The 13,567-nt window shown below is 44.8% G+C and overlaps 1 protein-coding gene across 3 annotated transcripts in view; it reads right to left on the reverse strand.

The window, feature by feature from the left end:
- Positions 1-13,567, reverse strand: part of LOC144179492 (neural cell adhesion molecule 2-like) — a 408,645-nt gene that overhangs the window by 324,410 nt on the left and 70,668 nt on the right. The window lies entirely within an intron of this gene.

The raw sequence follows: 13,567 nt of genomic DNA on the forward strand, positions 1-13,567 counted from the left end.
TTTGAAGACAGCGACACAAGCAACGACAGGTGCCTGATTGGTGACCCTGATGTGGCCACATGGGCATGCCCAGATCTGTCAACAGGGCATCGCTGGAGAGACGTGAACGTCATTGGTCGCTATTCCGGATCGTCACGTGACCGTGACGCCAGCCTACTTAAGGAGCTTGCTTGTCCGGCTCTGCTGGGTTTCGGTGCCGACATGAGGACCGCACGCTTACGGATCCTCTTCCTACAGGTTGGTGAATTTTACCGTTTTAAACGAGTGCCCATGCGCTCAAGGTCGGTACCGAAACCCAAAGAGTCTGCTTGTGTGAGCATTGTAAATAGTCTCCTAGTGTGTATACCAGGTACATCGCACAGATGTATAACCGAGGCAAGATTACTGTTATCTGGTGGTGATGAAGTTAATCCCGGGCCTATAAATAAGCAAACAGAGCAGGAGCTTATCGAAAGCATGCGACGTATACCTAAAATAATAAAAGACCAACGAATAATAGTAAAATAACTGAGGGCGCTAATGAATCATCAGAAATCACTTGAAGAAAAAATTGATAAAGTGGCATCAAAGCTGGAAGGTTTGACTGAAGTGACTTCCGTAAAAACTACCGTACAACTTCAAGCTCAGAACGGCCAGTTGTATGATGCCATGCGTAACGTAATACACAAGCAGGACAATTTAGAAAAGCGGCGACGCAGGAATAATTGACTTTTCTTTGGTTTGAGCGACGCTAATAAAGAAACCTGGTATGAATCAGAGGCGAAAGTTATCTCTTTATACGCAAAAAAACTAAATGTGCCGGCGAGTCCTTCATTTGAGAGGGCCCACAGGATAGGAAAGTGCGCTGAAGGAAAACTAAGGCCAATCATTGTTAGTTAGATTTGCTCAGTTCAAAGATAAACAGCGAGTACTATCTGCGGCTTCGAAGCTGAAGAGCACTGACTTCTCGTTAAGCGAAGAATTCTAAAAAACTGTGCGCATTTCCAGAAGCAAATTGGTAGCGTTTGCACGTGAAAGAAACGCCAACATAACCCTAAAGTACGATAAGCTAACTATGGATGGCAAAACATATTTCCGGGATGCATCAGGCAGCATTGTTCGAGAATGTCATTCGAGTAGTCGAACAGCAGTGGTTAGGCAGAGTGAGTTGAGCAATGAAGCTAGTGTTGTTGTCCAAGAGGGGAATCAGTAGCAACCATTGCCCGCCGTTTCGCAATCATCCCGACTTAATCCGCGTGCATCTCATCACCTGTCAATCATCGCAGTTAATTGTCGAAGTCTCAAAAATAAGTCTACCGAATTTACTGCGCCGTTGAGCATGTTGCAGCCGGATTTTGTTATTGGTAATGATTCCTGGTTGAACTCTGATATAACTAGTGCTGAGGTCTTTCCTTCGGGATTCACAGTCTATCGGAGGGACAGAGATGCTCGGGGAGGTGGTGTATTTATTCTGGTTAACGACATTATCGACAGCGTACCCATTAATAATTTTGACAGTGTCTCGGAATCGGTATGGTGCAGACTAAACATGGAGACAGTCTTGTAGTTAGCTATTTTTATAGATCACCCAGCTTTAATAGTATCGAACCATTTTGTAGTTTATCGAGAACGTTGTCAGTTTTCGCATCGGAAAAAGTAATACTGGGGGTGACTTCAACATCCCAGAGGTTGAATGGTACGAACGTTTACCGGTTCGTAAAACGTAAACACGCTTCACACCGCCTTTTACGAACTAATCCAAGTCTATGGACTACATCAGTTTGTTGATTTACCAAGCCGTTTTGGTACTGCTGGAGGTAACGTATTAGATCTACTGTTCGCTAACGATACTGATTTAGTCGAGTCTGTTACGATTGCTCAAGGCATCAGCGATCATGAAGTTCTGCTTGGTTCCATTGCTTGTGAAAGACCTGTGTGCAGTAAGCAGCGTCCGCGGAAAGTGTACATGTATGACAGAGGTAATTATGACGCAATAACCAACGAACTTGATTCTTTCTTTCCGACATATCTAGATGAAAGATGTCACTCTAATACGAACGATTTGTGGGAGCTTTTTAAAGAAAAGCTACTTCATTTTAGCAATCTGTATATACCGTCTAGAGTGTTGTCGGGGAAACACCGTTCTGAGAAACCTTGGATGAATGCTAAGCTCCGTTCCTCAATAAAAGCAAAATCACGGGTATTGAAAAAGTACCATATATCAGGCCATCCTGCCGTCTACACTAAGCTAAACTCGATGAATAAAAGCTTAAGAATGAACTATGGCAAGCGAAGCATGCGTACTTGTCAGGTCTAGCTGATAAAATCAAAACAACTCCGAAAGAAGTTTGGCGATATATAAAGAGTAGTAAAAAAGACGGGAATGCCATTCCGGTAATAATAAATGATAACAAATTGGTTACAGATGACGTAGGTAAAGCTGAATGCTTTAGTAAGTACTTTCATTCTGTCTTAACACACACCAACTAAGTGTAGTTCCTGGATATTTCATACACTTTCCCAACATGGACGAAATCGTTATAACTGAACCAGGTGTACGTGCTCTGCTGGTTAACCTGAACCGACTATCTGCAAATGGTCCTGATGGTATCTCTAATCATGTACTGAACGTTGCGCATCTACTATTTCTGCCTTCCTAGTAATACTCTTTAATAAATCACTGCATGATGCAATGTTACCCAAGGATTGGAAATTGGCTAACATAGCTCCGATTCACAAAGAAGGTGATAAAGGAAACGTACACAATTATCGGCCGCTGTCCTTAACATCGGTTTGCTGTAATACTTTAGAGCATATAATTCATTCAGGCCTAATGAAACACCTGCAGGATAATGATTTTTGCACAGCTACACAGCAGGGCTTTCGCTCCGGATTATCTTGCACAACCCAATTAACAGAATTTATCCACGATATCACACTTAGTATAAACAACAGCACACAGATAGATGCAGTATTTCTAGACCTGAAAAAGGCGTTTCATGTGGTGTAGCATAACCTACTTTTCTTTAAACTATCTAGTCTAGGAATTCCAGAGCGTTTGCTCGGCTGGATCAAAGACTACCTACATATGCGTGAACAATGAGTCGTCGTCAGTGGCACGTCGTCTTCCCCTGTTGAAGTTTTATCCGGTGTACCACAGGGGTCTGTGCTCGGACCATTGTTATTTATAATCTTTATAAATGACATGCCAGCTTATCTTAAATCTACTGTTAGACTGTACGCAGATGACTGTGTGTTATATCTTCCAGTTACGTGCATAAATGACGCGAAAATTTTGCAGACTGACCTGGACTCTGTAACTAGTGGGTGTGAAAAATGGAAAATGTCACTTAATATAAAGAAGTGCTACCATGTAAAATTGACAAATAAGATAAACAAGTTAGTAACTTCATACCGTATAAATGAAACTGCCTTGCAAATGTGCGATGAAGTTAGATATCTGGGTGTCACATTTTCTTCGACTATGAATTGGTTTGCGCACATGGACACAGTTGCGGCGAAAGCGCCCCGGATGTTGTATGTTTTTCAGAGGAACTTTAAGCACGCCCTTACAGGTTTGAAGGAAACGTTGTACGTCACTAACATTAGGCCTGTGCTAGAATACGCTTGCCAACCACGGGATCCATTTACTAATAAGAATATTGATAAGTTAGAGCGCGTCCAAAAACGAGCAGCACGCTTTGCCACAGCCAATTACGATTTCACTGTCAGAAGCTGCAGTATTGGTGACGGACTTGGATGGAAAACTTTGGCAGCATGTAGGAAAGTATTGAGGTTAAAATTTTTATTTAACATTCTAAGCGAGAAGACAGGAATTAACAAAAAATTTTATATAGAAGAACCTCATTACATCACTACTAGACGAGATAACACAAGAAAAATTAGACCGTATCAGTGCCGCATTGATGTCTTTAAATACTCGTTTTTTCCTAAAACGATTGAAGATTGGAATGCTCTACTCAGTGAAGTAGTTGTCGCATCTGATTTTCACACTGCCATCGATGATTTTGTGATGTAACATGTAACAGTTGTGTATTATGCTCCGCCATTGTATTTCTAAGTGATGTTGCCCTTTTGTGTATTGCCCTTTCGTGTGATTGCTTTATGCATGAAGATTGTAACTGTAACCCCCTACAATAATGCCATATCGGCGCTATAGGTATATGTAATAAATAAATAAATAAATAAATAAATAAATAAATAAATAAATAAATAAATAAATAAATAAATAAACCGTGCAATCACACTGTGTATACAGATAGAGTCCCACAAGTCCGGTTTTCTTGAGCACCTCTGTTAAGTTCAAGCCCCTCACTTAATAATTCAAACCGCCCGGCAACTAGATATTTTCCGCTGGGGTTAGCTTGTTTCCCATATGTAGTTACGACCATGTCGGCTCGGCCGCTGATGTATACACTGGAGACCTAGGGCACATTGGTGAGATGACCAAACTTCGGATTTCTGAGGCGTGTCGTGAGCGTAAGCCAGCGTACTCAATCGTGAGGGTACTCATTTTCACCCATTTGTGACTTAACAAGCTCCCACAAATCGTTCGTATTAGAGTGACACCTTTGATCTAGATATGTCGGAAAGAAAGAATCAAGTTCGTTGGTTATTGCGTCATAATTACCTCTGTCATACATGTACACTTTCCGCGGACGCTGCTTACTGCACACAGGTCTTTCACAAGCAATGGAACCAAGTTTGTTGATTTACCAAGCCGTTTTGGTACTGCTGGAGGTAACGTATTAGATCTACTGTTCGCTAAACACAATACTTTCCTGTATTGTGTTTGTTTCCCCGCCGGCCGAGCTGAGTTAGGCGCGAGGGGCGTAAGGAGAAACCGCGGAGGTTTCGTTGTTATTCGCCGCGCTTTTGTGTCCACCCGACGAGCGGAACCGGAGACGACACATACAAGCGCGTCGGGCACTCCGTAATAGCTGAAAGCGATGTAAGTACTACTCGCGGGTGCATGTACTCGTAAGTACTGTTAGCGCCAGTATAGCACCCATGCGTCGGGCACTCCATAATAGCTTAAAGCGATGTAAGTACTACTCGCGGGTGCATGTACTCGTAAGTACTGTTAGCGCCAGTATAGCACCCATGAGTAGAGTACGCGCGAATACTATACTTACAAGTCGGCTCCTCCAAAGTACTGCACTCACGAGTACCTTTACTCCAGAGTACTTTACTCGCGGGTCTGCACTCACTCATCATCACATGTCACTCGTGAGTTTGAGTACAAATGGGTGAAAATGAGTGCCCTCACGATTGAGTACGCTCGCTTACGCTCACGACACGGCTCAGAAATCCGAAGTTTGGTCATCTCACCAATGTGACCTCGGTCTCCAGTGTATACATCAGCGGCCGAGCCGACATGGTCGTAACTACATATTGTCGGCGAGAAGTTGCCAATACACCGGAAATGGGCATGTCATGGTGGTTGTGCGTATGTAGGTGACATGCTCGACGAGTGCCACAAGAACTTTTTTCTGCAGATGAAGCCTGCTTCCGAAGTGCAAGAGTTCGCAGAATACCGCGACACTTGGCGCATGCACCCCAGGGCACAGGAACGAGGCGGTCGTGAAAACAATCGAACCCACACGGAGAACTGGAACTCGGAACGGCCCTTTGGTGCCAGTTACAGCAGCTCTAGTTTGGCTATTTTGACCATCACACTGCGGCGTTCGAGAAAGCCTTCAGACGCTCCGCTTGTTATCACCACGACCTACGCTACGGCATGGTTGGACACATTTCCAACAAGGGCCACGGTATGGCCGGCCATCGCCATTTCCTCTCCACGACGCCGATGATTATTACAACGACGTCCGCCCGTACTGCGCCGTTCACCGTCATCCCGACGATGTTCCCCACCCACCAAAAAACGAGTTGTACCGGCCACGGATGCAGGTGATGTCGTCGCCACTGATCGTGTACAGTATGCCTCCACCCGCACTTGTGCTAAAGAAGAAGGTCGACGTGGTGGATGCAGTGCAGCACAAACAGGCGAAGCAAGCAAGCATAGGAGGTGCGCTATCTTGCGCTATTCACGGCATTCGGACGATGCTCTTAGTGTACAAGGGCGACACGTCTTCTCTTATGAGGGTAGCTTGTTAAGCTCCACATGGGCGTCAAATGGTGGTTGGCTTGGAGCAACCGGTAACTTATCGTGCCGTCGTTGGCGCATACCTACGCCCGCTTGGTGTTTTCTCAGTCAATGTTACTTTCGGCTGATATAAATTTAAAACATTGTTCATTATGCTTCCGCGGTCCGCAAGGGCCATACTAGATATACTTCTTGGAACAGTATGGGGCGCGCCACAGTTGATTGAGGAAACAGCGAAATTCATTTCAAAGGATCTTATCTGTCGGCGCTGTCGGAGTGCAGAAACGTTATCCGCATAAAGAGACACCGTTATGCCTGGTTTTGTGTGGGATTTGTACCTGCAGTTGCGTCAAACGACACACCTAACAAATTCGACGCCATCATTGAGGGTGTGGCAGCGTCCTGCCCTGAAAAAGGCATGGTTGTCTCTCGCTGCCTTACTCCCTATGACCAAAGAAGATTCGCATTGTGGCCGATAAAAGAATAATATCAGCCCACAGTGATGAGATGTGGTTTGAAGCTTGCCCATTGCGACAAGTGCGCGACAGCGTCAGCGGTTGTGTCAAGCAAAGACGCCAGACAGCGCTTGTGCATCCTTTTCCATCGGACTCCCAGGTATTAGTGATGATCAACAAGTCTCTTCCCCGGAGTCACCATTCTGCCTTCTTTAACGTTCTTTCAAGACACGCATCATTATTCAACTTCTTCAGCAAGCAGGACAAGGCCCAAAATCAAGCCTTCCGCAATGTGTATTCTTCCAACACCGGAATAGGGCAACTGATTAGACAGAAACCATATAGAGCGCCCCCATCAGACGCCCTTCTATCAAAGGCCGAATTCACGACAGGCTGCCCAAAGGTGTCACATGAGAATCTTCTAGATTCTCGGGCAGCTCCGGCAATTCCGGCGAGAAAGATGGCTCATGGAGGTTTTCTGTCGTTTATCACCCATTGATCGGTATTGCTAAAAAATGCATGTGTACCGGCTTCCCACGACTGATGGCGCCGTCGACTTTTAACAGCAGAGCTGTTTAAGATTTTACCAGGAAAATTTTACCGGAAACTTTTAGCGCCATTACCAGAAAAAGAAAAATACCGCGAGCAGCGGCTGACGTCCACGCGGGGAGTGCCACGCGCCACGCGAGGAACTGGCAAAAAAAAAAATACAAAAAAACCAAACGCACGCAAGCGTGCGCCTCGTGAGGAGCGCTCGGTGGCGGTCAGCGTGTCCTTCGAGAACCTCTTCCCAGCGTTTGGGGCGTGGTCTTTCGCGTACTCTTCTACTCGCCAGTTCACGTACTTCGGAGCCTGAAGTGGGCAGCGCCGACGCCGAGTTCGGGAAGCCTATTGCAGAGGGTTCTAGCGCCTGCTAACGCGGTCCACTTTCGGAGAGAAGTGAAAACCTACAGACAAAACGACCCGGCCGGTGCTGCCGGTCATGGGGAACTTTCAGCGGCATTTTCGGAAATCCATGGGAGGTGCAAATGCTGGGTCTCCGACAAAGGGAGAAGGACGGCCAGCTCTGCTGTTTCGCAGGCCTCGCACCAATAGTGCAAGCTGCGCAATTCTTTTTTGCACTCAGCTGCTTACTTGTCGCAGGTAAATTTGCGTTCGGGTTACTGGCAAATTTTGCGTGCACCGGCAGGCAAGAAGAAGATTGCTTCCGTAGCGCCCCATGGTCTTCACGAATTTAACGTTATACCGCTCGGTACCGGCAACGCGCCAGCCACTTTCAAGCAGCTTAATTAGATTATTGCGAGGCTAAAAATGGTACATTTGTATGTGTTACCTGTATTACGTTATTTTCGGCCGCACATGCGAACGCAGTAATCGCTGTGAGCGCAGAATGTGAGAACGCTGGTACTGAGCTTGTGAAACTGCTTTCAGTGAGCGAGAAACATATGTAGTTGGCCTGCTAGCGGGCTGCAGTGGCGAAGAAGATTACAGCAGTTGCTTGTTTTAAGCCACCAAAGTCTCTGAACGATCTACGAAGTTTCCTAGGAGTCTGTTCTTAATTCCGCCGATTTATTCTTGCTTTTGCTATAACCACCTGCCTACTGATGCATCTACTACAAAAAGATGTTCGTTTTAATTGGACTGGAGTACTTGTTTCACCAAGTTTTGTAGTTGTCGAACGTGAACCAAAGAACAAAGGCCGAATTCACGACAGGCTGCCCAAGGGTGTCCCATGAGAATCTTATAGTCACTGGGCAGCTCCGGTCGTTCCGGTGAGGAAGATGGCTCGCGGAGGTTTTCGGTCGTTTATCACCCATTGCCTGCGGCCTACCTCAGCTAACCTTGGACACGCGAATCAAAAGATTGGCTTAGCCTTGTTGAGTCTTGTTTACGCTTGGTTAAACCTAAGGATGATGGGCCTGTAGTCGACGGCAAGAAGGGGCCAATATTGCTAGTATAACCTGCTCCCTGCGATACTTTTGTAGTGCAGGCTTGGCTCTCTTGCCTATCTCACACCTGGTACGAAATAAACGGTGCAAGGAAGTGCATTTCTTTTCTCTGTATGAGCCAGCTTACTTTAATTCAGCCATAGAGTGAGATATTAGCCGGACCTCGCGATCTGAGCGAAACGACACCGCGCCGGAGCAAACGATGCGCGGCTTCTCCGGCCTCGTGCGGTCAGTTGGAGCAACTTGGAGAGATTGGAAGACAAAATCAGCCCTAGCTTCGCTGTCCCCGAGGCATACAAGCAACGTATCTGCTTATGTTCGAACTTTAGGCCCAAATAAAAATGCTGAATGAATCCTTCGATCAAGTCTCCATCGTGAGGTTCTACCTCGACCACCCCCCTCCCCCCCCCCCACCCACACACACACACCACAGAACAGCTAAAAAAAAAACACCGCTTTTGCACATTGCTTTCGGGGATGGACAAAGACGGAATTACCGTCCATTGCACGGGATAAATCGTTTGTAATACCGTTTATCTGCGCTTCTACAACCCCACCGACCTTGGCCAGGAACAGGCTGCTAAGAAACGGAGTGTCACTTGATCTGATGCATATCGTCGACTTCTACATGTAGGTGTATTGCTCTCACAAACGACTGCAGAACGCAAAAAAGACAAAAGCACTGGAAAACGCGCAGTAAAAGTGCCACTGTGGCGTGGGGGAGTTGAGTGTCACGTTTCACGCTGTATCGGCGAAAAAGTATCGGCACAGATGACCTAGGGTTTTTTCCAAAATAAGCAGTCGATAGAAACACCCGTGTTGTGTACACCTGTATAGGCCTTCCCGAATTTTTATAGGCCTTCCCGAAAATGCCGTTGCGGAAGTTTCGCTATTTTCTGTCACATTCTTACGCGTTCATAAGAAGGTGGAGGCGAAGGCCTTGTTGGGGCAACTGTTGATTTGCTGTTGCACTTTCTGCTAACTTTGCGGCCGCGCCCTTCATTATGTGATCCTCGACAGCCCCTCCGAAGCTCGTCACGCCTGCTTCGACAGGAGCCTCTTGTTTATCTGCCGTTCAAATTAGGGTTCAACCTTCCGGCCGCCCACGGACAGCGCCCTCTTTCCGCTCGCTCGTGCCGACACGCGCTGCATTGTGCCTTCTCAGAGCCGCACTGCTTATTCCCTTTTCTTGCGGTCGATTCCCGGCTTACGGAACGTTGACCTTGATTGCACCGCCCATTCACGTAACCTGAGACATGGAGGTCTAAGGCGTCTGCCTGGAAACCAATGAGCCATGCGCGATGGCAGTGACACTGAACCACCTGTCAGGAGCAGACGAGTTGAGCACGAGTACTCCTGAAGAGTACAGATTGAGTATGGGTACGAGTAAGTACAAGCACAAGTGAGTACAGATGAGTTTGAATACAATTAAAATTGAGTTCGCGATGATTCAGTACGAGGGATGCTCAAATCAAATCAAAGTTTATTAGTTTCATGAAAGTGCACACATAGGTTGGAGTAGTACAGAAAGAGGTCCCAAAGTGAAGCGGTGACGACGGGACCTCTTATAATTTAATGTTTGACGAGTGATTAAAATTAGTGGTTTGGCATTATTACAAGCATAAAATTTACAAACAAATGTGCCAAACCGGCAGACATACATCCAAATAATATTAGCTTATACACTATTACAAACCAGCCTTTAATTCATTGTTCAGTTTATTAGAAGACAAAAAAAAAAAAAGGAAGAGAAATATAGAAAGGAAGCGAAAAAAAGAAAAGGAAGAAAAGAAAACAGAAAGAAAAGAAACGTTTGACTCAATAATGAATACTTTATAGCACAGAAATACCAAAGACAAAAACACATGACTCTAAAAATTACCAATACTCAATTACTTCATCAACAAGATCACCACAATAAGGAAAATGAGCGCAAAATCATTTTAAGCAGAATAAATACACTAGCATTTACTTAACGTAAGATCAGTTAGAAATAAGGAAAGATAACTACAGTAAGCAGAAAATAATTGAAAAAAAAAATAACAGGCAGTTTTCAGCAGTTATTTACACAATATGAACGAAGTAGACGCCTAAAAGTAGAAAATGATGAGTCGATTTTATTTATATCGGTCATTAATTCTAAAATTAAATTGCACTGAATTCGACAGTTAGTTTTCCATAGTTGGTGCGTATTTTGGGGAGCGAAAGGCTGTTTGGAAGCGCAAAACGTGTTTTGTTGGGGTTCGAACGGGACCTCCTGGCTAGAATAGATATGAAGCGGGGGTTGTTTATAATATGATGGACCATTATTCCTAGATTGTACCTTAACAGACTGAGTAACGGCAGAAAACTAGGTCGTCTATAAAGTGGGGTAACGTGAATGTTATAGGAGCTGTGCGTAATGATACGGACAGCTTCATTTTGAACGTGTTGCAATGAGGCAAGATGAGAACTATATGTAAGTGCCCATGAAGTTATACAGTAGTTTATATGACTATAGATAAACGCATAGTACAGAGTAATTAAAGTAGAAGTACGAAAGAATGAACGGGCCTTAAGAAGTATTATAATGCCATACGCAGACTTTCTCGCTAATGAATTAATGTGAATATCGAATTTCAGAAAACTATCGAGTTCAACACCCAAGAAAGTGCGACGGCTACTGGGAAAAATGGCGTGAGAAGAAATGTAAATCGGCAGGATAGCACTTGTTTCCTTCGGCTTTGAGCTAAAGATCATAACCTTGGTTTTAGAGGGATTAATTGCTAAGTGGCTATCTACACCACGCTACAATTTGCTTCAGGTCATAATTTAATTGTGCAGTTAGCAGGTTGATTTGCTTGTTGGCGGTGAAGACAGTAGTATCATCAGCGTACAAAAGGCAATAATTTGTTAGACTAAGACACGTTGGAAGGTTATTGATATAAACTAAAAATAAAACAGGTCCAAGAATTGAGCATTGCGGGACACCGATGTTAATAGCTTTTGTAGTGCAATTTACTCCCGATATATTTACGGTTTGTTCGTGATCCTTTAAAAAAATTTGAATTGTCTTTAATGCTGGGCCTAGTATTTCATATGAACTAAGTTTACTAAATAAGGTAAGAGAGTCAAATGCTTTAGTAAAATCGATAAATACCGAGCCAGCATATTTACCCTCGTCAATTTTTTTTAAATTTTATCTACTGAAATGATTAGAGCAAGGTAGTAGAATAACCGCGACGAAAACCAAATTGTCTTGGAGTGAGTAAATTAAATTTTAGAAAATATTTATACAGGTTTTTTTCTATTAGTGTTTCTACCACCTTACCACCTACCACCTTAAAGGGAAAGATTGAAATTGGACGGTAGTTTGCAAATTTCCTCCTATCACCCTTCCTAAACACAGGTGTTACCTTACTACTTTTCAGCTGCTGAGGAAAATTCCCGGTCTTAAAGATTAATTTGACAATAAAAGAAACTACTTCAGATATTATTAGGGCGTTTTCTGCAATGCCGCTTGCATGAATGCCATCGTCGCTGGGACTGGTATATTTGAGATAGAGAATAGTCCCCCGCACTTCACCAGGTTTAGTCGGGAATAGAAAACACAACTGTGACCAGGCACGTACAAAGGATTTTTTTTTCGGCAGGGGCCAAACCCAAGGTAAATTTTCTATGCAAATTAGGGGAGAGGGCGAGGGTAACGGCCGTTACTAGTACAAACAAAATGAACACCCAGCGCTTACCATAAAGGCGCGTAAACCTGCATAGAGAAATGAAATTAAGTGTATCCGCTTTTTTGATGAAGGCGAAAAGCGAAAACACTCATGTGGTCGAGATTTCGGCGCACGTTAAAGATCCCTACGCGAAGTTTGCAAAATTCAAAAAACAACAGCAGTAATTACAATAATACCACTTAACAATATTAATACTTAACAGTAATTATCAACAGTAATTACAATATTAATATTAATTACAATATTAATAGGAATAAATACGCGTACTGCACAGTCACTATACATTCCTTCTGCTAAGGTTAAGGCATATTTCCGGAGCATCCCACACATTATACGCAATCAAAGTGAGGCAGAAACAGAAGTGCATGTAGGCACTCGAGAGACAAGATCTCCGTGGCAAACCTCTTGCGCTTTCATATTTTTCTCGAAACAAAACCACTGGCGACTAGTAATGAAGGAAGGAAACAAACTGTCAGGTAAATCGGAGATATCATACGTCTAATTTCATGCGTTATTACCTTAAACGCCCTCAGAGTTCAAACGTTTAACGGTCTGCCATTCAAAGCGCCAACGATTCAGGCCTCGGAAATTGCATCATCTAGACGCACTGGACAGCAGTATATGTATATAAAAAAACGGCGGAAAGCGCCAGCGCGTGAGCGCTTACCTATGGAAGTTTTGTAAAGAAGCTTGTTATTTCCAGGGACGCGCCTTGTCGCTTCCTCCGCGTCGCAGCGTGGCTTGTCCTGCTGTCTTTGCCCATAGCTACGGCTCAGGATGCAAGGCGGGAATGAGCTTCACCGTCCTCTCGTTTGGCCCGTCAGTGAAGCAAACTCGTTGCTATCTGCGGACACCTTGACGGTACTCCGACATCGCGAGACTACGCAATGTTTAATGCGCCTCGTATTTTCATCCTATGTACTCGGGGCTTTATAACCTCTCTAATACAAAGAAACAGTTCACAGCCTAATGTTCAAGCCGAAATTTATCTCGGCCGAAAGTCTGGTTGGTGTCTGTCGGGATGTCCGGCCCGGGTTCATTTTCACCGATCACCCGCTGCACACCCGTCTCTCTCACGTTGACCATTGGCCACCTTGACTCCGTGCCCTTCCCGCCTCAAGCCCGGTGTTCTCGAGGTCTGTTCATAGGAATGCAGCTCGGGATTCGCAAACCCACCGTCGTGCATAGGAGCCATTAGCCACAATGGGTGTCAATAAACAATGCCGCTGTCACTGGCTTTAGTTGTCCGAAGGAATGCCGCCGGTGTTTCTCGCCGCCATGCAACTGCTATGCGCGCCTTCCCTTTGACACCCTACCGTCGTCGGGCTTGGTGACGTT

This window comes from Haemaphysalis longicornis, unplaced genomic scaffold, assembly GCF_048455015.1.
Source record: "Haemaphysalis longicornis isolate Haplotype H1 unplaced genomic scaffold, Haemaphysalis longicornis Haplotype H1 scaffold_4, whole genome shotgun sequence".
NCBI lineage: Eukaryota > Metazoa > Arthropoda > Arachnida > Ixodida > Ixodidae > Haemaphysalis > Haemaphysalis longicornis.